Here is a 23985-nt window from a genome sequence, read left to right on the forward strand (position 1 = left end):
TGTGACACTATTATGTTACAATCACTTGCATTTGTGCAGCACACCTAGCGTGGGAAAATATCTCAAGACACTTCACAAGAGTGAAATCAGACAAAACTGACACAAAGCCATGAAGGAGATAGTAGGACATAACTCAGTTATTGTGATTTTTTTTTTATATAGCCACGGTCATTCCATTTTCAGCCACAGAAATACTATTGCATGTAAATATTGCTGGGGGGGCAGGGGGCGGTGCGGTTGTCCAATAATTCTGATCGAGCTTCTCTTAAATTGCTCTGTGGATACTGGACAACTATGCTCTTCACAACATCTTCACAAATTTAGTGAATAAGTAGACAGGAAACTTGCTCAATTGCAACTTTGGTGGCATCCGAGAATCACGAATGAAAGTCCACAGGCACATGAAGCAGCAGGCCTGCTGCAAAGTGGGCCATTCATAGACCATGAGTCCCTCTACCAGTATCAGACGTACTCTCTTCCATTGAGAAAAAGATATAAAATTCTGAGATCACGGACCAACCGACTCTCAGTTTCTTCCTTGCTGCCATCAGACTCTTAAAATGGACCTACTCTATATATTAAGCTGATCTTTCTCTACATCCTAGCTATGGCTGTAACACTACATTCTGCACTCTCTCCTTTCCTTCTCCCCAGGTACTCTATGAACAATTTGTTTTGTCTGTATATAACTCAGGAAATAATACTTTTCACTGCATCTCAACACATGTGACAATAATGAATCAAATCAAATCACTAAGTTTCGATATTTTCTTGACAGGCTCAAATTGTTTGCAGCTGAAATTTTATGTTAATCTGCATCACTGTGCCTTACACAGTAAAGCTTGCTCAATTTTGATTTTTAAAAGATATAAATTTACCTTAGTAACTGTCCATTTTTTCCTTTGAACAACCCTCCCACAACTATTAAAACAACGTTGCTTTCCTGTTACTTCTGCTTTTCCCAATTCCCGACAACAATCGTTGACTAATCTAGCACAGAGGAAAACCAATCGGTTCATTGAGTCTGCCATCTTTAATTATTGTCATCAAACAGATTGTACGCTTTGGTTATATAATCTGCATTCACACCAAATTGGGGCCACACTAAAAGGTAACTGATATGAAATGTACACTCAACTTAGCCACTAGATCCCCAGTTCAGTGTACCCTCGCATTCCTTCTGCCAGTTAATTACAGAGCGCTACCAACAGAGGTGGGATCAAGTCAGTTAACTGAACCGTGGTGCGGATAGACTTCAAAAGGGGAAATAGGGGGAAATATTCGAGAAAAGGCTAGCGGGAGCTGCTATTGTCCTCTGATTCCCGCAGCTCTGTTCTCCCCCACCTGCTTTCGCCCTTATGAAGTGGCAGAGAACACAGTGAGAGAGACTTTTTAAAATGTGGAAATCAAGCAAAGACTATGCTTATCATAAAGGAGTCTAACATCACTTAAGAGTTGGAGAGAAGGATAAGGCAAATGCCAAAGTAGTAATTAGATGGTGAGAGAGGCTTTTAAAAACCTCTAAATTATAGGTGAACAAAGGAACAGGAGTAAGCCATTCAGCTCCTTGAGGATACTACTAATTCTAATCCTAATAGATCATAGCTGATCTGTATCTCAACTCAATTTTTTCACCCTTTCTTCATATCCCTGAGACTTTTAAAAAAGATCAAACTTGGTCTTGAAAGTACCTATTTGATCCAACAGCATTAGCAGGGAGAGTTGCAGTTTTACATTAGCTTTTATGAAAAATGTTTCCTGACTGCACCAAATGACCAAGCACTAACTTTAAGACAATGCCACCTATCACTGGATTCCCCACCAGAGAAAATAGTTTCTCCGCATCCGTCCCACCAAATCCCCTGATCATTTAAGCACCTCAGCTAGATCTTTCCTCAATCTTTAAAACTCAAGGACATAGAAATTAGTTTCAAGCGACCTGTTCTCATTCCTGTTTTCTTCTGAATCTGTGCTGTTCCCTGCCTGCCCCCCAATCTGAGGCCTTTCCTTTCCCATGTCTCACATTCCACGTTCACCCCATGTCTGCATGGGTTTCCTCCAGGTGCTCCAGTTTCCTCCCACAGCCGTAACATGTGCGTGTTAGGTTGACTGACCCTTAGTGTCAGGGGGATTAGTGGGGTAAAATTGTGGGGTCACAGGGTTAGGAGCTGGGTGGGATTGTTATTGGTGCTTGATGGACCAAATGGCCTCCTTCTGCACTGTACGGATTCTATAGTTCTTCAAAAGTAGCATTTCGCGATTTGCTACGTCCAGCTGCGAGCCTAGATTTTGTGCTGAAGCCTTATAAGTGGGACATGAAACCACAACTTTTGGAATAGGGGGCAAGAGACCCACCCATTCAGAGATAACTGATACCTATATGCATTAATAGATAGTGCAGTGGGAGTGTAGAGACTCTCCTGGTTGTGAAATAAATCGAGCAATATCCAAATCAGTGGCATGTGGACGGAGACTTGGTTAAAGCTGAGACCCAGAAGTGAATGCAACTGACACATGCTATACAGAGTGGGCTGGAGTTCTCACCTAAGCTCATAATTGCTGAGAATGGCTTTAAGCCCACAGTGACGGAGGCTGGAGGAGATTAACCTTGCTCAAGAAAGAGAAGTTGTTTTTCATAAAAGAAAGAGTGCCAAGATACAAATGCACACCAGCATCATGGGTGTTATGTAGTATGATGAATCAGATACAGGGTCCATAATTATAAATCCATTTGAAAAAAGGCCCTTTAATCAAAATAGGTTTGAGAACCACTGAAAGAGTGAAGAGTTGAGGTCTCGTTATAGATGGCTTGAGCAAACTAGAATGGGGTCTCAGATTTTCACTATACGAACCATTGACAGGAAAGGAAGGTCGATAGATGCAATGAGTAACATGCTTTTGAGGTCTAAGAAAAGAATAATTCAAGAGTATGAAATAGTGTGAAACTTATATAATCTGAGTGCAGACTTATCCACATTATTGAAGTTTATTTAAAGAAATACTTCATTAAATTGCTGCAGACCGCAAGAACATCTATCACTCTGGAACAAGCTGTTTTATTAGTTCCAATTATCTTATGTGGACTGTGTCAAGGCAGTTTCTACTCTCTCTCCCCTCCTTCCTTCCCCCACCCCCTACCCCCCCAAATAGCAGGATTTTAGGAGAAAGTAATGTTTTCGTGCAATGGAAATATTCACCTACTGTAGGGGAGGAGAAAGCAAACGAGCGCATAGGTGATCTTGTATTGTTAAAAACTTGTATTCAGCAAGGTAAAACCTCTAACCTGCGGTACTGATAATAATTGTCAAACGTCCAAGTTAATCATTTTGCCCGAGGGCAGCACTGCAGCCAGACTGTTGAAAGCAACACATCTGAAGCCAGGTACTCGTGACAAACTACACGACCGCTTCTAGCTGATAAATCATAATTGTAGGTCCACGTACTAACAAAACCCGGATCTGCAATTACCCTGAAACTTCTCAGCGTTTCGCCGCATGGTCATTCTATTTGGCTGAAAAGTTATTGTAAAAGCACTGCAATGGGCAATTCTTAAAAAGCCCACCACAATAGTCTATGGCAATCTATTCAACCTAGTGTCACAAAGAAATGAAGTGCCTTGAAGGAAATGAGTGACGGGGGGGGGGGGCGGGGAAAGCTGGGCTGAAAATACTCATTCCAGCCCCAATCGATTTGTTCCTTCCAAGCACCAGTTCTAATTCCAGGAATGTACCCAAATTGTCCTACGGTGCTGGGGGAATACATTGTGGCAAGTATCCCGTGCTGCAGAAACGAGTGAGCGCCTAGTCCAATTTTCAGACCTTAACCAAATCCAAAGCTACATCACTAGAATACAACCCATTGAATTCATAAGCTGGATAGCTTCAGATTTATATTCCGTCCACAGGCTGCCAGGAACTGAATTCTCTCGAGTCTAAAATGTATCCACTTGTCATTTGGTGTTGCAGTTTTGGCAATAATTACAAGAAATTAATGCCAAAACTACAAAACGGCAAAGATAAATGCACTAAGCGACATCTGCCCATCAGCATACAAAATGTGCCCTTAACAGAAGCTGGGCACATGTATCTGCATTGGGTGAGATAGAAGTATTTCCAAATTAGCCTAAAATGATTTAGAGTACAAATTTTAATTCATAACAAATCCCTTTGAGGACAAAAGAAATCTAAGCATTAAACTGGCAGAAACACAACAGTAAACATCTTGGAACACACTGTCCAGAAACTGTTGAAATAAAAGTCACTTTTTCACCAAGTTCTCATCCGTCCAAATTAACTACAAATCATGCAAAACACAATGTCACTCATTTATTTCGTTTACCGCCTCTATCGGATCACTTTTAGAGATCTTGCCTCCTGACTACATTCTTTTTAAAAAAAATCACAGTTCTGAACATCATACACAATGAGCAAAATCTTACCAAAAAAACGGCAGAGCTCTGGGTGTGTGAACACAGAGCTCCAGCAGTGCATTCCCTCTGACCTGCCCACTCTGTAATGGCCTGCAAGCACTGAGGAGCTCCATATAAACGGCTCCCCTGCAGTCGTTCTGCATGACTGCCAGCCAAGAAACCAGCACTGCTCTTCATGGAAGGGGGCACTGACCAGACTGATCGACAGAGTGGCGCAGAGACAGGAAACCCTGTACCCACGCTGCAGGAGACTGCTGTCCAGGAGGGTCACCACCCCTGACTGGGGTGCAGTGGCAGCCCTGGGCAGCGCGAGTGCACTGCAGAAGAGGACGGGAGTAGATGAATGATCTTCTTCACTCAGCCAAGTCTCCCACTGGACTCCCTCGTGCACTCTCAAGCCCTGCTCGCACTCAGCCACCTTGGATTTTACCAACACCAGCACCCGACCCCAGGATTCCCCTCCCTTCCCCAAAATCACCAGTAGCTGCTATGCTCCTCAAACTCCAGTTCCCACCCAAGCCCCACGCCTGCCACACCTGATCACCATCTTAAACGTCCACGTTCCTACCAACGCTCTCCCTATCCATGTCACTACAGGACAAACACGCTTCGAGGAGCAGGCTCTCGAGCTGGCCAAGGAGGAGGTAGTGCAAGCCTGCTCTGCTGGTGAAGTGGGTGCAGCAAAGGAAACAAAGGTTTTAATGTAAATCATACCATTAATAATAACAGTCAGCTTCTGATTGTCTGCACTGTTTTGATTAGTTCAAGGAGGGTGACTTATTTGTGGGTGACGCCTGAGGCAGACGATTGCACTGGAGGCAGGAGTATGTCCCACAGACGGGGGTTGCATGAGCAAGATGTGGCAGGCCTGGGAAGGATGGGATGAGGATGGCAAGAGAGGGATAGAGGAAGAGTTGATGGAATTGGTTAGATAAGGCAAAAGGGCAGGGGCAAACATTTCCTTCAATTTATTATTCAGGAATTATCCTTTATGCTAAAAGTGAAGATTTAATAGACTCATAGAGGTTTACAGCATGGAAACAGGTCCGTCAGCCCAATTTGTCCATGCCATCTTTTTTTAAAACCCCTAAGCTAATCCCAATTGCCTGTCTTTGGCCCATATCCCTCTATACCCATCTTACTCATGTAACTGTCTAAATGCTTTTTAAAAGACAAAATTGTACCCGCTTCTACTACTACCTCTGGAAGCTTGTTCCAGACACTCGCTACCCACTGCGTGAAAAAGTTGTGCCTCTGGACACTTTTGTATCTCTCGCCTTTCACCTTAAACCTATGCCCTCTAGTTTTAGACTCCCCTACCTTTGGGAAAAGATATTGACTATCTGGCTGATCTGTGCCCTTCATTATTTTATAGACCTCTATAAGATCACCCCTCAGCCTCCTACAGTCCAGGGAAGAAAGTCCCAGTCTGGATAGACTGGGACTTTCTTATAACTCAATCCATCAAGTCCTGATAGTATCCCAGTAAATCTTTTCTGCATTATTTCAAGTTTAATAATATTCTTAGATATGATAATATCATAGAATAATAGATTTAAACTAAAAAAAATAGAAAAGCTATTAAGTGAGTTGAAAGACCACATTGGCATTGATTCTTTAGACAAAACAGGACTGTGTCACGGAATCTAATTCTGCCTTTTCAACTCTGGAGAAAATAGGCCCAATTAGATGTTCACATTAAATGACTGGGGGAGCTGTTAGCTCTTTTGGCCAGACAACTAGCTGTCTTGACAGCAACCAGACAGAGGGTTGCCTTCTCATCCAACCTGTGGCACTTTGCTGTGGCTCAGAAAATGACCTTCACGGGCCTGCCTTCATGTAGAGAACTCAAGAAAATTCTACGGCCATGAACAAATCACAAAACGAACAAAGGGATCTGCTTCTCTCCGCAGCTTACATTATGTGTTATATGTTTGCAGCCTTCACTTGTTTTTATTTCAGATTTCCAGCATCTGCAGTATTCTCTTTTGTGTTTGTTTCACAAGGACGGCACGGTGGCACAGTGGTGGGCACTGCTGCCTCACAGCACCAGAGAACTGGGTAAGAACATAAGAACATAAGAAATAGGAGTAGGAGTAGGCCATCTAGCCCTTCGAGCCTGCCCCGCCATTCAATAAGATCATGGCTGATCTGTCGTGGCTCAGTTCCACTTTCCCGCCCTCTCCCCATAACCCTTAATCCCCTCTCTTATCAAAAACCCATCAACCCGCGTCTTAAAAATATTTAGCGAGGCAGCCTCGCCTTCAGTCACCGTCTGTGTGACGTTTGCATGTTCTCCCCATCTCTGCATGGGTTTCCTCCGGGTGTTCCACTTTCCTCCCACAGTCCAAAAATGTGTGGATTAGGTTGATTAGCCATGCTAAATTGCCAATTGTCAGGATAAATGAGTGAGGGTGTGGGGATAGGGCCTGTGTGGAATTGTGGTCAGTACAGACTCGATGGGCCAAATGTATTGTAGGAATTCTACAATTCTAAGGCTGTACTCATGACAAGATTTGAATTTCTTAAGCATGTGCTTACGTATTTTCTTTTTATTTATTACTGTCACAAGTACGCTTAACTTAACAATGCAATGAAGTTTCTGTGAAAATCCCCTAGTCGCCACAGTCCAGCAGCTGTTCGGGTACACTGAGGGAGAATTTAGCATGGCCAATGCACCTAACCAGCATATCTTTCAGACAGTGGGAAGAAACTGGAGCACCTGGAAGATATCCACACAGACATGGGGAGAATGTACAGAATCCACACAGACAGTGACCTAAGCCGGGAGTCGAACCCGAGTTCCTGGCACTGTGAGGCAGCCACTGTGCTGTCCACGGGTGGCTTCATGTAGCTTTCTCCAGACTTAAGTTTTGATCCTATTGAAGTCTTTGGTGAAAGAATGACTAGAAATCCAGTATTCCAAAAAGTATGGTTGCAATCAAGATACCCATTTGACCGCTAACGTTTTGAGGGTCCTGCTGGTCGTAATATTAACGTAATAACACTGGTTATTATCCTGAAATATTTTGAACCCAGAAATTGCTGCTTACAATATTATGGGAGATTTATTTTTACTCCTATGCTCATCAGCCTGTGATTTTCTGCTCATTTGATTTAACTGTCTGGGAAAAAAGAAATCATCCCTTTTTATTAGTTTGCAGAATTTTTTTTTAAGTTGGGTTTGATCAAAATTAAAAATGGATTGAAAGTTCAACACACAATCTCATATGAAAAGCTTAAATAGTCAGAGCTTGAACACCAAGGAGGGATGGTATGGTTAAGGGAGAGCTAAATCCAAATCATCACTCAGATGTCAAGTTCCAGCAATAGATAGGCATAAATCAATTTATGAGCAATAAACCATTCACAGCTATCCTGTTAACAGTAGAACAGGGATTCTTTATCAGCCCATATTAATAATAATTAAGTTTACGGAGGGAAAATCTTTCTGAATGGAGATTAAGTGTGGCACGCAATGGGGAATGTGCATTTTATGTTATTTTATGCAGAGGGCTGTAGAGGCTGGGTCGTTAAGAATATTCAAGGCTGAGATAGACAGATTTTTAATCAGTGAGGGAATCACTGATGGGGATAAGGCGAGAAAGTGGAACCGAGGATTATCACATCAGATCAGTCACGCTCTTGTTGAATGGCAGGGCAGACTTGATGGGCCAAATGGCCTACTTCTGCTCCTACATTTTACAGGATTATGGATCAGGAATGACGATCGCACAGTATGTACGGGTTTGTGAAAAATAGATTTCTGAAGGTCACGTTTAACCCTCGTTCGTACCTTTGCATCCAAAAATACGGGGTGAGCGTAAACAGCCTGTCCTCTACCACACTGTGGAACGAGAAATGCTAGGAGATCTCAGCTGACCCGACAGCAACTGTGGGAAAAGAATACAGCCAACGTTTCGAGTCTGGATGATCTTCATCAGAGCTGAAGGTAAGGAAAATAGGACAGGATTTATATTATGAGGGGTGGGTGGGGGGGTGGGGGAGGAGGTGGAGGTGGGACGGGGGGGTGGAGGTGGGGCGGGGGGGTGGTGGAGGTGGTGCTATAATTGATAGGAATGGCATAGACAAAAAAAGACAAGGGAAACGCGAAAGGTGATGATAAAGGCTAGGAATGGTGCTGATAATTTCCATCAAGAGATCGGAATGTGTAAATGGCAGAACATAAGAACATAAGAAATAGGAGCAGGAGTAGGCCATCTAGCCCTTCGAGCCTGCCCCGCCATTCAATAAGATCATGGCTGATCTGTTGTAGCTCAGTTCCACTTTCCCGCCCTCTCCCCATAACCCTTAATCCCCTCTCTTATCAAGAACCCATCAACCCGCTTCTTAAAAATATTTAGCGAGGCAGTCTCCACCACTTCAACGGGCAGAGAATTCCAGAGATTCACCACCCTTTGAGTGAAGAAGTTCCTCCTCAACTCCGTTCTAAACCGCCTCCCCTTTATCTTGAGGCTGTGCCCCCTAGTCCTACTGTCTTTTTTGAGCGGGAAGAGTCTCTCCACCTCTATCCTATCCATCCCATTCATCATCTTATACGTCTCAATGAGATCTCCCCTCATTCTTCTAAACTCTAACGAGTACAAGCCTAGTTTATTCAGCCTCTCCTCATAGCTCAATCCCCTCAACTCCGGTATCAGCCTAGTAAACCTCCTCTGCACTCCCTCCAGGGCCAAAATATCCTTGCGCAGGTGCGGCGCCCAAAACTGCACACAGTACTCCAGCTGCGGCCTCACCAATGCCCTATACAGCTGCAGCAAGACCTCCCTACTTTTATATTCAATCCCCCTCGCTATGAAGGCCAGCATCCCATTTGCCTTCCTGACCACCTGCTGCACCTGCAAGCTGGGTTTTTGCGACTCATGCACAAGGACCCCGAGGTCCCTCTGCACCGTCGCCTGCTGCAGTTTTTCGCCACGTAAGTAATAGTCCTTCCTACCATTCTTCCTACCAAAGTGGACCACCTCACACTTGCCAACATTAAATTCCATTTGCCATTTCCTGGCCCATTCGCCCAGCCTATCTAGATCCTTCTGCAGACTCTCCACACCCTCCGCACAATTTGCCTTTCCCCCAATCTTGGTGTCATCAGCAAATTTCGACACCCTGCACTCGGTTCCCTCCTCCAGATCATCTATATAAATGGTAAATAACAAAAGTGCAAAGTGCAGGAACGCGGCAGATAGCCTGAGTGAGGCGGCGGGGTGGGGGAAACAGGATGAAAAAGTGAGATTTTACAAACGTAAACTGAGGAACAGCACCAATTAGACACTAATCACCTTCTGGACTGAACATTAAGATCAACACCTTCAGAGCGTGAATTCTCTCCTCCGCCTCCACTCCATTTATGTTATTTTAGTTTCTTCTTTTCACCTTATTAATCCATTTTTATTACTTTATGTCCTTAATCTTACTTTTCCATTTCTAAAATCATCCTGTTCCCCGCACCCCCCAACCCCCATCCCCACCACGTGTGGGCTATCTGCCACATTCCCACACTCTGCATCTGCGTTCTGCCATTTACACATTCTGATCTCTTAAACGGTTGTTATCAGCACCATTCCTAGCCTTTATCAGGACCATTTACATTCTCCGTCTTTTTGTCTACGCCACCCCTATCAATTACAACCCCCACCTGCACCCGCTCCCCCCCCCGGCGTTTTCACCCCACTTTGTCTTCCTCTCCGAAGAAGGGTCATCCAGAGTCAAAACGTTGGCTCTATCCTCTCTCCACGGATGCTGTCAGGCCTGCTGAGGTTTTCCAGCATTTTCTTTCAGATTCCAGCATCTGCAGTATTTTGCCTTTAGTTACACTGTTGAATACATTTCCTGCCAGCCGTTCCTCAAGATAGAACATAGAACATAGAACATAGAACACTACAGCACAAACAGGCCCTTCGGCCCACAAGTTGCGCCGACCACATCACCTACCAACCTACAGACCTATCTATAACCCTCAATCTCATTAAACCCCATATACTCATCCAGAAGTCTTTTAAAAGACCCCAGCGAGTTCGCCTCCACCACCACTGACGGCAGCCGATTCCATTCACTCACCACCCTCTGAGTGAAAAACTTACCCCTAACATCACTTCTGAACCTCCCTCCCCGCACCTTAAATCTGTGTCCTCTCGTAGCGACCATTTCAAACCGGGGAAATAGCCTCTGAGAGTCCACCCTATCTATCCCTCTCAACATTTTGTAAACTTCTATCAGGTCGCCTCTCAACCTTCGTCTCTCCAGGGAAAAGAGTCCCAGCTCCCTCAACCTAACTTCATAAGGCATGCCTCCCAGTCCAGGCAACATCCTTGTAAATCTCCTCTGCACCCTTTCAATAGCTTCTACATCCCTCCTATAGTGAGGCGACCAGAACTGCGCACAATACTCCAATTTAGCTGAATGCTAAATCTCAGCTGTGCCAAGGTGTAAAACTGAGGCAAATAAACTTGTAAACATCAGAGAAAATTTTTTTTAAAAAATTACAGGAAGTAGCCCCAGTTAGCATTACCCTCACTCTAAGTTACATCTTAACTTGATATTTGGTCTCAGTCCAATTTTGGGTCTTGGGAAGGTGATGTTTTAAGATTTACCCTTATACATATTATGATGCAAGATGGATCTAGACTTCTGATAAGTTAGGTACTGAAACAGAGACCTGCTATTTTGTGCAATCACGGACACCTTCAATTGGCAATCTGAGCTCAGGCACGGCACATTTACAACTGGTTCAAACTCAGCAATACAAACCGATCTGCTGCTCGGCATCAGGAGATTGCAGCGTGATGCAGGCGTGCTGAAGTGCCTCAGCATATTTAAAAGGCAGTGAAGAGCACTTCAGAAGACCTAAATCTTCACGGTGGCCAAACGCGAGCTCAGGATTTACGCCCTACACTGTTGTGGACTGCCTGCTTCGAGCATAATTTGGACCGATGAAACCAGAGCAATACAAAAGCGCCCTTCATCTTTGCTGGAGTATTGGGAAAAAGGCATCCAGTCACAAAACATTAGATGACGTGGGGAGGGTAAGTGATGGGGACTAAGAGTCTACCCAAGGGGAGGAAAAAGAAATAGCTACTTCAAAGAGAATGAATAAAGAATTAGAATTAATCCATTACAGCCCAGTTCATCACACAAACCAGCCACCCATCCATTGACTCCATCTACACTTCCCGCTGCTTTGGAAAAGCAACCAGCATAATCAAAGATGCCACGCATCCTGGACATTCTCTCTTCCACATTCTTCATCAGGAAAAACAAACAAGAGTCTGAGATTACGTACTAACCAATTCAAGAATAACTTCTTCCCTGCTGCCATTAAACTTCTGAATGGACCTACTTATATTAAGTTGATTTTTCTCTATATCCTAGCTCTGACATTACATTCTGCACCCTCTCCTTTACTTCTCTATGTATTCTATGGATGGTATATTTTGTCTGTATAGTGCACAAGAAACAATATTTTTCACTGTATCCCAATACATGTGACAATAATATATCAAATCTCCCCTTTCAGCTCTACCTTTGGTTTGTGTGTATCTTGGTGAATTGGTAGTATGGATAATTGCTATATGATGTTGTAAATCTTTCATATAAAGTACTCATTCACAAACAACAGTGTATTGTCAGCAATTATAAGGTCTGGGATTCCATGTATTCCAAAAATCTCCTCCAATGACGTAATGCTTCAGAAGTGTGACCCTGTAATTGCTCAACTTCTATCCATCTCTAGTACGATCTTCTATTACAATCAAGCATATTCTATCTCTCTGTTCTAAGAGGTCCATCCCAAGATGTTCCAATGGTCTTGATGGGTAGGAAGGTGATATCAGTACTCTTGTCTCCTGATGATGAGCAGCATAACTAATATATTTTGATGTCATCTTCTCCAATGACTTTGAGAGACCTGGACACCAATCAGAATATCTTGCTCTGATGCGATATTTTTGATGCCCAAGTGACCTTGGTGCAACTGTTACAGTATACAGAGTCTCAGAGTTCTCTCAATGATGACTTTGTCTCCACAGAAGAGGTGTCCTTTATGTTCCTATTACTGTCTGAGAATGGGATTGTGTGGCATGCACGCTGACCTCTGACAAAGTGTCCCCGAACCTGACCCGAGTTCTTCATCAGATTTCTGTGATTTCATTCAGTCGCCGGGAAAACTGTGGTTGTTGCCACTGCAAAGGTTTCCACCTCTTTGACAGGAACTGCGTCACCTTATTCAGGCCATGCCACTGGGAAATAGGGCATGGCATCTGCTGTGGTCTGCTGCTTTGCTGGGGTCTGCCTTTGCCCCAAATTTCATCAACCTCAGTCTGAATCACTATACTCACGGAGGCGTTTTTTGCTAGTGTTTATGAATATCAGTAAGGATGTGTGGTCTTTCTCAATGTTGAAGTGAAGACCAAGAACATAATCTGCTCACCACAAGCCGATACAGCAGCTAATGCTTCTTTCTTCATCATTGCATACTTCTGTTTAGTGACTAGGATCGTGCAGTAAACTGGTCTACGTTTTCCATCTATCTCTATCTGAAGGAAAACAGCTCCCAATCCTGCAGATGCATCTGCAGCAATGATAGTGAATTTTCTGGGTCACAGTGAGTGAAAACATCAGGGGACATCAGCATCTCTTAAATTTTCCAAAAAGACCTCAGCCGTGCATCCTCTCAGTACCATGTGTTGTCTTTTTGCAAAAGCTGACAGTGACTCATTGACAACTGCAAGGTTAGGCAAGAACTTTCCAACTTAGTTTCCCATACCCCTGAATCTCTGGTGCTCAGTCACATTGCAAGGTACTGGAAACTCCTCGATTGCTCTTGTCTTCTGTGGTTCAACTCTGACACCAGTGGTATCCACAATAGGCCCAGGCCAAGGAGCTTGGCTTCAAGAATTAGCACTTGTTGTTGAGTGCAAGTCCTGCTTCCTGTAGACATTACAGCCCAGCTCACACTCCAGGTGACATCTTCTGCCTGAGTGGATCCATGGATCAGGAAATCATCCATGTGATATACGATTCCATCTCAGATACTTAAAATATCCTCTGAAAGATTTCGGCTGCTAATGGGATGCCAGCAATAGTACTGAAGACTTGTGATCTAGAACTTGCCACACCCCTAGCCAAGCTGTTCCAGTACCACAACGCTGGCGTCTACCTGGCAATGTGGAAATTTGTTTATGTATGCCCTGTACACAAAAAGCAGGACAAAGCATTCTTTCTGGTTGTAATCACAGCTTGGTATGACTCCTGCTCTGTCCAAGACTGCAAGAAACTCCAAAAGGTGGTGAACAAAGCCCAGTCCATCACTCCAAACAACCTCCTACCCATTAACATTGCTTACACTTCCTGCTGCCTCAGAAAAGCAGCCACCATAATTAAGGGCCCCATGCACCCTAGACATACTCTCTTCCACCTTCTTCCATTGGGAAAAAGAAACAAAATTCTGAGGACATGTACCAACTGACTCAAGAACAGCTTCTTCCCTGCTGCCAACAGACTTTTGAATGAGCCTACCTCGCATTAAGTTGATCTTTCTCTACACCCTAGCTGACGGTAACAATATATTCTGACTCTCTCCTTTCCCTCTCTATGAATGGTACGCTTTCTGTAGCATGCAAGAATCAATACTTTTCACTGTATACTAATACATGTGACAATAATAAATCAAATCAAAAATCCAACCCAGGCAATTACCACCCCCATCAGTCTAACCCTCAACTTCAGCAAAGTGATGGTGGCATTGTTGATAGTACATTCAAGTGGCACTTACTCAGCAATAAACTACTCATAAATACCCAGTTTAGGTTCTGACAGGGCCAACTGGCTCCTAAACCTTATTGCAGTGTTGCCGGAACACAGGCAAAGAGCTGATTTCCAGAGATGAGTCAAGAGTGACTCCTCTTGACATCAAGGTAGTACTTGACTGTGCGTGGCATCAAGTAGCCCCTGCATAATTGAAATCAAAGAGGATCATGGAGTGAGGCTAATGGTGAAACTCTCCACTAGTTGGAGTCACACCTAACACAAAGGTTGTGGTTATTATGGCTGATTATCTCAGCCCCAGGCCATTAGTGTAAACAATTCCTCAGGACTTGTCCAACTATTTTCAGTTGTTTCACCAATGGTGCTCCTTCGATCATAAAATCCGAAGTGGTGATATTCGCAGATGATTGCAGTGTTGGGTACCATTTGCATCTCCTCAAATACTGAAGTTGACCATGCCCGCATACAGCAAGACCTGGACAACATTCAGGCTTGGACTGATGAGTAACGAGCAGTATTCACAGCATACTAAGAACCTAGCAGCACGTAACTCACATTGTGTTAAAGAAGGATGTGAATGCATCAGAAGCAGTTCACAGAAGGTTTACTGGACCAATACGTGGAATGTGCACATTTTCGTACGAGAAAAGATTGGATAGGCTAGACTTGTGTTGAGTGGAATTAAGAAGAGTTTGAAGCGACTCGACGGAAACATAAGATTCTGATGAGGTTGACAGGAATATTTCCTCCCGTGGAAGAATCTAGAATTATCGGCTAAAGTTTAAAATAAGGAGTTGCCATTTTAAGACAGAGATGAGAATTATTTTCTTGCAGAAATGGTGGTGGAAGCAAGTTTTTGAATATTTTTAAGGCAGAGGTAGATAGTTTCTTGAAAAGTAAAGGAGTAAAAGGTTATCGGGGTAGGTGGGAATATGTAACTGAGGTTACATTAGATCCACCATGGTCTTATTGAATGATGGAGCAGTCTCGAGGGGTCCAGTGACCTACTCCTGTTGCTATTTCTGTTATGGAACTCAAAGTTTTACCTTGAGGTGGAAGCTGCAGTTCCCAGTGGACCTCAGACCTTCTGTACAGGCACTAGCTGGGAAGAGGCCACACATGCGAAGTTGGTGCCTTTCACCAGCCTTAGGATAGAGACATGCCTGTGCACCAGTGCAGAAGTGAAACGATGCAAAACTGCAGGTCAGGTGACATGAACCAGAGCACCATTCCAGAGAAGGTGAAAAGGAAGCAAGACACAAGGAACACAAGAGGGAGAGGTCCCAGAAGAAAGTCCCAGGGAGGGAGAAAGACAGGATTGGATAGAAGTCCCGGAAAGACACCTCAGGTAAAGGACAGAGCCAGGGGTCAAGAATAGCTGCCAATAAGTAAAGCTGAAAGGAAGGAGCAGGGAAATAGGGTCTGAATTAAAGACAAAACTGCAGGAGGCAGTAGTGAAGCAAAACAAAGTGGAGATCCGAGGACGTGAACAAAGTTTGGTGACTCCTTAGTGTTGGTTTTTTGGAGCAGTGGTGTTTTGGCTTGGCACCGGCTGGAGGATCTGAAACTGTGCTCGGAAAGTGAAACCTGACTGTACTCCGGGATCCAGAAGGAAAAGAATCTCAGGAGGGGAGATTGAAGCCACCCGAGTGGAAGCGACTTCTGAAGAGAGTTCCAAGGCGAGTTTTTGGAGATTGCAAACCTTTGTGAGGAAGACAAAAATTTCAGAGTGACTGATTGGCTCAAAACGTAACAAACATCTGGGTGGGTTCAGAAATCGATGGAATCTATATTGGCTGCATCTGTAATTTACTTTAGAGTGTGGTGTGTCTGACCACAGTTCGCCAGTTACAAATAATTCAATTGTACCTCATACCATAAATATTAGAGTGTGATATAGGTATTATAAATTGTTTTATCTTTCTGAATTCATATGGGTCCATTAAGGTATTAGTGGGGTAGAGAAAGAGTGTGATTGAATCATTTTCTTACATTGGTATTGAGATCTTTCCACCCTTTTTGTTTGATGTAATATAGCTCATTTCTCTTGTTTAAATAACAACAGACTTCAGTGAATTTGTTCAGTAACTTTCCTCCACAGTTTCTAAAAAGAAAGTTAGGATCTAACAAGCCAGGTTTCAGCCTGGGATTTAATTTATCTAGTATCACCAGCTGGGATCAGAACAATTCCTGCACCAACAGCAGATTCTCCATTCCAGGAAGGCAAGAAGCCATGCTTTCGGCTAATCCGCACACTCACCAACTTCAGCTAACACCCCATCCATCAACTTAAACATTCACACCCTCCAACACTGACACCCGATGGTAGCAGTGTGTCTTCTTTCTTCTTTGGCAGTCCCCCCAGGGGCCAGGATGACTTGCTTCCACTCCAGGGAGGTGGGTTGTGAGTGTGACAGAATAGTCCAATCCTGGATCCGCAGTCTCTGCCCCAGGTGGGGTAGGTGGTGTTTGGAGCCTGTGCTCGCTTTTCACTGTTAACACTTGGCCTCCATGTGCTATACCCACATGCTCTTCTTTTTCCTCTGCTCGAGCTATTCTTTCCCCTGATCTGTAATTCAAACAGTTTCATTTCTTGTGCTTTTTGTTCCTCCCTTTCTTTTATTTGGAATTCAAGCTGCTTTAATTCTTTTCCGTGTTCAAGCTTTTTCATTTGTAACTGAGTTCTAGCCATTTCCAATGATTCTGACTGGATTCCGGGGAAGTGCCGGATGATTGGAAAACGGCTAATGTTACGCCGTTGTTTAAGAAGGGTGCCAGGCAAAAGGCGGGGAATTATAGGCCGGTTAGTTTAACGTCTGTGGTAGGTAAAATGTTAGAATCTGTCATTAAGGAGGAAATTGCGAGGCATCTTGAAGGGAATTGCTTGATAGAGCAGACGCAACACGGTTTCATTAAAGGGAAGTCGGGTCTGACAAATTTACTGGAGTTCTATGAGGATGTGTCTAGGGCGGTGGATAGAGGAGAGCCGGTGGATGTGGTCTTTCTGGATTTTCAGAAGGCGTTTGACAAAGTACCTCACAAGAGGTTATTGCAGAAGGTCGAGGGACATGGAGTTGGGAGTAGGGTGTTAGCGTGGATAGAGGATTGGTTGTCAAATAGGAGGCAGAGAGTGGGGGTCAACAGGTGCTATTCGGATTGGCGGATGGTGACTAGTGGAGTGCCCCAGGGATCGGTGCTGGGGCCTCAGCTTTTTACCATTTATATAGATGATCTGGAGGAGGGAACCGAGTGTAGGGTGTCAAAATTTGCTGATGACACCAAGATTGGGGGAACGGCAAATTGTGCGGAGGGTGTGGAGAGTCTGCAGAAGGATCTAGATAGGCTGGGCAAATGGGCCAGGAAATGGCAAATGGAATTTAATGTTGGCAAGTGTGAGGTGGTCCACTTTGGTAGGAAGAATGGTAGGAAGGACTATTACTTACGGGGCGAAAAACTGCAGCAGGCGACGGTGCAGAGGGACCTCGGGGTCCTTGTGCATGAGTCGCAAAAACCCAGCTTGCAGGTGCAGCAGGTGGTCAGGAAGGCAAATGGGATGCTGGCCTTCATAGCGAGGGGGATTGAATATAAAAGTAGGGAGGTCTTGCTGCAGCTGTATAGGGCATTGGTGAGGCTGCAGCTGGAGTACTGTGTGCAGTTTTGGGCGCCGCACCTGCGCAAGGATATTTTGGCCTTGGAGGGAGTGCAGAGGAGGTTTACTAGGCTGATACCGGAGTTGAGGGGGTTGAGCTATGAGGAGAGGCTGAATAAAATGGGCTTGTACTCGTTAGAGTTTAGAAGAATGAGGGGAGATCTCATTGAGACGTATAAGATGATGAATGGGATGGATAGGATAGAGGTGGAGAGACTCTTCCCGCTCAAAAAAGACAGTAGGACTAGGGGGCACAGCCTCAAGATAAAAGGGGGGCAGTTTAGAACGGAGTTGAGGAGGAACTTCTTCACTCAAAGGGTGGTGAATCTCTGGAATTCTCTGCCCGTTGAAGTGGTGGAGGCTGCCGCGCTAAATATTTTTAAGACGCGGGTTGATGGGCTTTTGATAAGAGAGGGGATTAAGGGTTATGGGGAGAAAGCGGGAAAGTGGAACTGAGCAGCGACAGATCAGCCATGATCTTATTGAATGGCGGGGCAGGCTCGAAGGGCTAGATGGCCTACTCCTGCTCCTATTTCTTATGTTCTTATGTTCTTATGTTTCTGGCAATTTTAAATACTGAGCTATTGCCACAATTATCTCCCCTTTCCTTACATCATTGGGTAATGTCAACTGCCACGTTTTTGCCAATTCCAAAAGTTTTGTTTTAGTCGCCTTTTCCAAACCACCTTGCATGACTTGAGCACAAGAGGGAGAGGTCCCAGAAGAAAATCCCAGGCAGGGATAAACACAAGAGGTCCCGGGAAGACACCTCAGGTGAGGGACAGAACCAGGGATCAAGAATAGGTGCCAATAAGTAAAGTTGAAAGGAAGGAGCACGGAAATAGGCTCTGAATTAAAGCAGTAGTGAAGCAAAACAAAGTGGAGATCCGAGGATGCAGCCCAAGTTTGGTGACAGCAACTACTTAGCTTCTGAGTATTCCGTAAGGCACTCCCTATTTAAACCTGAATACAACACCTGAAAAGAGAACACAAATATGCTCACCACTCAGTGTCTTTGAGTTCAATAATCTCAAATCAATAAAGAAATATAGGTTTTCATATCCTGCAAAATTGTTATAATAATAAGAATAAGAAATAGGAGCAGGAGTAGGCCATCTAGCCCTTCGAGCCTGCCCCGCCATTCAATAAGATCATGGCTGATCTGTCGTGGCTCAGTTCCACTTTCCCGCTTTCTCCCCATAACCCTTAATCCCCTCTCTTATCAAAAACCCATCAACTCGCGTCTTAAAAATATTGAGCGAGGCAGCCTCCACCACTTCAACGGGCAGAGAATTCCAGAGATTCACCACCCTTTGAGTGAAGAAGTTCCTCCTCAACTCCGTTCTAAACCACCTCCCCTTTATCCTGAGGCTGTGCCCTCTAGTCCTACTGTCTTTTTTGAGCGGGAAGAGTCTCTCCACCTCTATCCTATCCATCCCATTCAACATCTTATACATCTCAATGAGATCTCCCCTCATTCTTCTAAACTCTAACGAGTACAAGCCTAGTTTATTCAGCCTCTCCTCATAGCTCAATCCCCTCAACTCCGGTATCAGCCTAGTAAACCTCCTCTGCACTCCCTCCAGGGCCAAAATATCCTTGCGCAGGTGCGGCGACCAAAACTGCACACAGTACTCCAGCTGCGGCCTCACCAGCGCCCTATACAGTTGCAGCAAGATCTCCCTACTTTTATATTCAATCCCCCTCGCTATGAAGGCCAGCATCCCATTAGCCTTCCTGACCACCTGCTGCACCTGCAAGCTGGGTTTTTGCAACTCATGCACAAGGGCCCCGAGGTCCCTCTGCACCGTCACCTGCTGCAGTTTTTCTCCACGTAAGTAATAATCCTTCCTACCAAAGTGGACCACCTCGCACTTGCCAACATTAAATTCCATTTGCCAGTTCCTGGCCCATTCGCCCAGCCTATCTAGATCCTTCTGCAGACTCTCCACACCCTCCGCGCAATTTGCCGTTCTGCCAATCTCGGTGTCATCAGCAAATTTCGACACCCTACACTCGGTTCCCTCCTCCAGATCATCTATATAAATGGTAAATAGCTGAGGCCCCAGCACCGACCCCTGGGGCACTCCACTAGTCACCAACCGCCAATCCGAATAGCACCCATTGACCCCGACTCTCTGCCTCCTATTTGACAGCCAATCCTCTATCCACGCTAACACCCTATCCCCAACTCCATGCCCCCGACCTTCTGCAATAACCTCTTGTGAGGCACCTTGTCAAACGCTTTCTGAAAATCAAGAAAGGCCACATCCACCGGCTCTCCTCTATCCACCGCCCTAGACACATCCTTATAGAACTCCAATAAGTTCGTCAGACACGGCTTCCCCTTAACGAAACCATGCTGCGTCTGCTCTACCAAACAATTCTCCTCAAGATGCCTCACTATTTTCTCCTTGATCATGGATTCTAACATTTTTCCTACAACAGACGTTAAACTAACTGGCCTATAATTCCCCACCTTTTGCCTGCCACCCTTCTTAAACAACAACATAACATTAGCCGTTTTCCAATCTTCCAGCACTTCCCCGGAATCCAGCGACGTTTGGAAAATAATCACCAAGGCATCCACTATCACCTCCGCCATTTCCTTCAGAACCCTCGGATGCATTCCATCCGGTCAGGTAATTCAGGTAAGAAACTCCAAAGTATTTTATGAAGCCCAGCTGGACGATAAGTTTTACACCTTGAATTTAGCCAGGATAAACATAATATGTTTCACTTCAGGTATGATTCAAATGACCCACCAGGGAGCTTTTATCAAATAAAGTTTGTTTAAGAATATAGTTAACATGTATGGAAAGAAAATTAATAACTTTTATCAATTACAAACAAAAACAGAACAGCACTACAATGTATAACCTTTAATAAATACATCCAAAATGTTCCAATCAAACAAAAACTTCCCATAGACTAAAACTCTATCCACACATTTAACCCTGCAAAGACTAATGCTCACATGATATTGGATTTGAGGCTTTTGCTTAGAGAATTGGAACCCTGATTTCTCAGTCTTATAACTGCTCGAGCCCTCTGGATATACAGAACAGTTTGAAGTCAGAACAGCGTCCCAGGACATCAGGGAGAGACTCTGGTTGAGCCACCAACAGCAGCTTCTCTATTCCAGGAAGGCAAGAAGCCTTGCTTTCGGCTAATCAGCAGAATTTCTAAAAGAATACCCAGGGAAAGAGAGAAACGCTTTTTTTTTCAGCTTGATGGCCCTTCTAAAACTAAACTGCTGCCAGCCAAAACAGAAAATGAAACCTTGAATTCACTCGGAGGGAAAATAAACTGTCCAAAACACACATCTTCCTCCTAACGATGCAGGATCATAAAAGATCCCAAAGTAAAAATAAACCAACCCTATTTAGGCCACTGAAGGAGCAACAAAAGGATTTCTAGCAGCCAACCCGGCAGCAATGAAACTAAAACTTCTTATAGCTGCAGAGAACATGATTTAAAAGAAAACATCTTTTAAGGTACACTAACTTCACAACATTGTCCATATTTTTGATGCATACAGAAACGGGGTGGGCAGGGGGGGGGAGCGAGTGGGTGGGAACCATTGTTGTTCTGTTGACCATGAGCCTGGTGTTGGATTTAAAGTTTCTGTTCCTCAGGTGTCCAAAAACCGCACTGGTGCATCAGAGCCAATGGTGGATTTCATCATCTGCTTGCACTGAGAAGCGGCTCCTGAGGTAATGGAGAATAATCCGCATTGTCCAGGGACTCACCGTGGATTCTGATGGTCGGGGGTGAGGTGGAACAGTTTTGTGTGGCAGGAGCAGGGAAGTAGAGAACCTTTACTTTTCGGATGTTTAGTCTGAGGTCCATTCTCTCACATGCCTCAGTGACTGCACCAACAGTGGTTTGTAGCTCGGCCTCTGAGTGCGTGCATACGCAGTAAGAAGTCTCACAACACCAGGTTAAAGTCCAACAGGTTTATTTCGTAGCAAAAGCCACTAGCTTCCAGGCCTCTGACCCTTCGTCAGGTGAGTGGAGAGTTCTGATCACAAACAGGGGACGTAAAGACACACGCTCAGCTTACAGAATACTGATTAGAGCCCACTCACCTGACGAAGGGTCAGAGGCCCGAAAGCTAGTGGCTTTTGCTACCAAGTAAACCTGTTGCACTTTAACCTGGTGTTGACAGACTTCTTACTGTGTCTACCCCAGTCCAACGCCGGCATCTCCACATCATGTGTGCACACATAAAGGCAAGTCTACATTCTGCAGCTTGTTGGGGTGGTCTTGGTTCTAGCCTGGAGGCATCAGAGATTGAAGTTACCCAAGGCCAGAATTGAACCCGGGTCTATGAGGCAGCCGTGCTAACCACTGCGCCACAGATCACCAGAATGAACCAAATCAAAAAGTGTTAAGCAGTTACTATCTTTTCTATTTTGTTTCCAACTTATGTTACTCGAGAGGAAGCGTAAGAGACATATCTTTGTAGGATTCCAGCATTATTATCACCCTCACATCAAGTTTTACTAAAAAAAGTGTACATCAGTTGCAAAAGCAAGGTTTCAGAAGAAGCGCTTGGTTCAATCTGTCCCAGATGTACACTGATGGGTGCACCACCATTTGGAAACGGTTGACTACTGCTGGGTTTACAATCCATTTCTGCTGCCTTGTAGCAGTACTCCTGTGTAAATGCAGGCCTGGGTGTTGAGATAGTATCTATCCACACTCCACTCAAGCACAAGCGGCATTTTTTTTTTTCAGCACTTTGACAAGCTTCAAATTTAAGGTGATTAATGCCATTAAGTGAAATTCCGCAGGGAAAAAGCACGAAGACAGTTTGCGGAGAACAGACAGCTCCAATTGTGCTTGAAAACACGACTGCTGCTCAGGTCTCTTCACCGCTTCATAAAAATCATTAATTACTCATAGCTGGGAGTTTTAAATTAGAGAGGTTAAAATAGATCATATTCTTATTAGCATACTGAGGCATGCAACAAGTTGTAGCACAGATTTAAAAAGAACTGGAGTAGGGGAACTCAATAATCGAATATTGTGAAATGTGATTATTTAGATGACTTTAACAGCCTTGGCTGTAGGTCTACAGAGCATTCACTTGACTCAAAAATTCATGCTTGATTGACAATTTCTCATTCTCAGTACAGCTGATAGTAATTAAGAATAACGTGTGACCTGAAGGATCATATGGCTTTTAACATTCTGTTCTCACTGCTGCAGAGTGTTGTTTGAATCAGGCTTTTTTTTAAATGGCAAGTGAACAGATAGCAGCACTAGAGTTAAACATTCAAAAAAAAATTTAGCTTCATGGTAAATGCAGAGAAAATGTTGGCAACCAGGAGGAGTCCAAAACCAGGGAGTCCTGGCAGCGCGGTGGCACAGTGATTAGCACAGCTGCCTCACAGAGCCAGGGACCCGGGTTTGATTCCCGGCTCGGGTGACTGTCTGTGTGGAGTTTGCACATTCTCCCCGTACCTGCGTGGGATTCCTCCAGCTGCCCCAGTTTCCTCCCACAGTCCAAAGATGTACGGCTTAGGAAGATTGACCACACTAAATTGCCCCTTAGTATCAGGGGGATCAGGAGGGTAAATGCATGGGGTTAGGGGGATACGGCCTGGGTGGGATTGTGGTCGCTGAAGACTCAATGGGCTGAATGGCCTCCTTCTGCACTGTAGGGATTCTATGAGATGGTCACTAAAGAGCAGGGAGTCTACCACCTGGAGTGGCCGAGATGCTTTTAGGAGGAGACTGGGCCAAGATAGAAACTGAAGGACGTAATGGTGGGGTGAGATCAAAAGTAAGGTGACGAAACTGCTCTCAGCACCATACTCTTGCCGATAAGAAAAGACCAGATCATCATCTATGCACCTGCAAGTTACATTCTATCTCAACTGGGTCTAGGATTACCACACTTCTTCGATTTAAAAAAATGCAAATGTGGCAAAATGAAAATGTCTCAAAGAGAAATGTACAAATTATCTTAAAAAAACTTCTATTTCAAACCAACATTTTTCTTACAGCTGGTTTATTACAATAGTATGCCGAGTTAAAAAAAAGAGTCAGAATCCAGGGACACACGCCCAAAGACTGATTTAAACACCATGCATTGCAAAGATCAAGTTTTAAA

The sequence above is a fragment of the Carcharhinus amblyrhynchos genome, chromosome 4, assembly GCF_965287045.1.
Source record: "Carcharhinus amblyrhynchos chromosome 4, sCarAmb.v2.hapA, whole genome shotgun sequence".
In the NCBI taxonomy this organism is placed as follows: domain Eukaryota; kingdom Metazoa; phylum Chordata; class Chondrichthyes; order Carcharhiniformes; family Carcharhinidae; genus Carcharhinus; species Carcharhinus amblyrhynchos.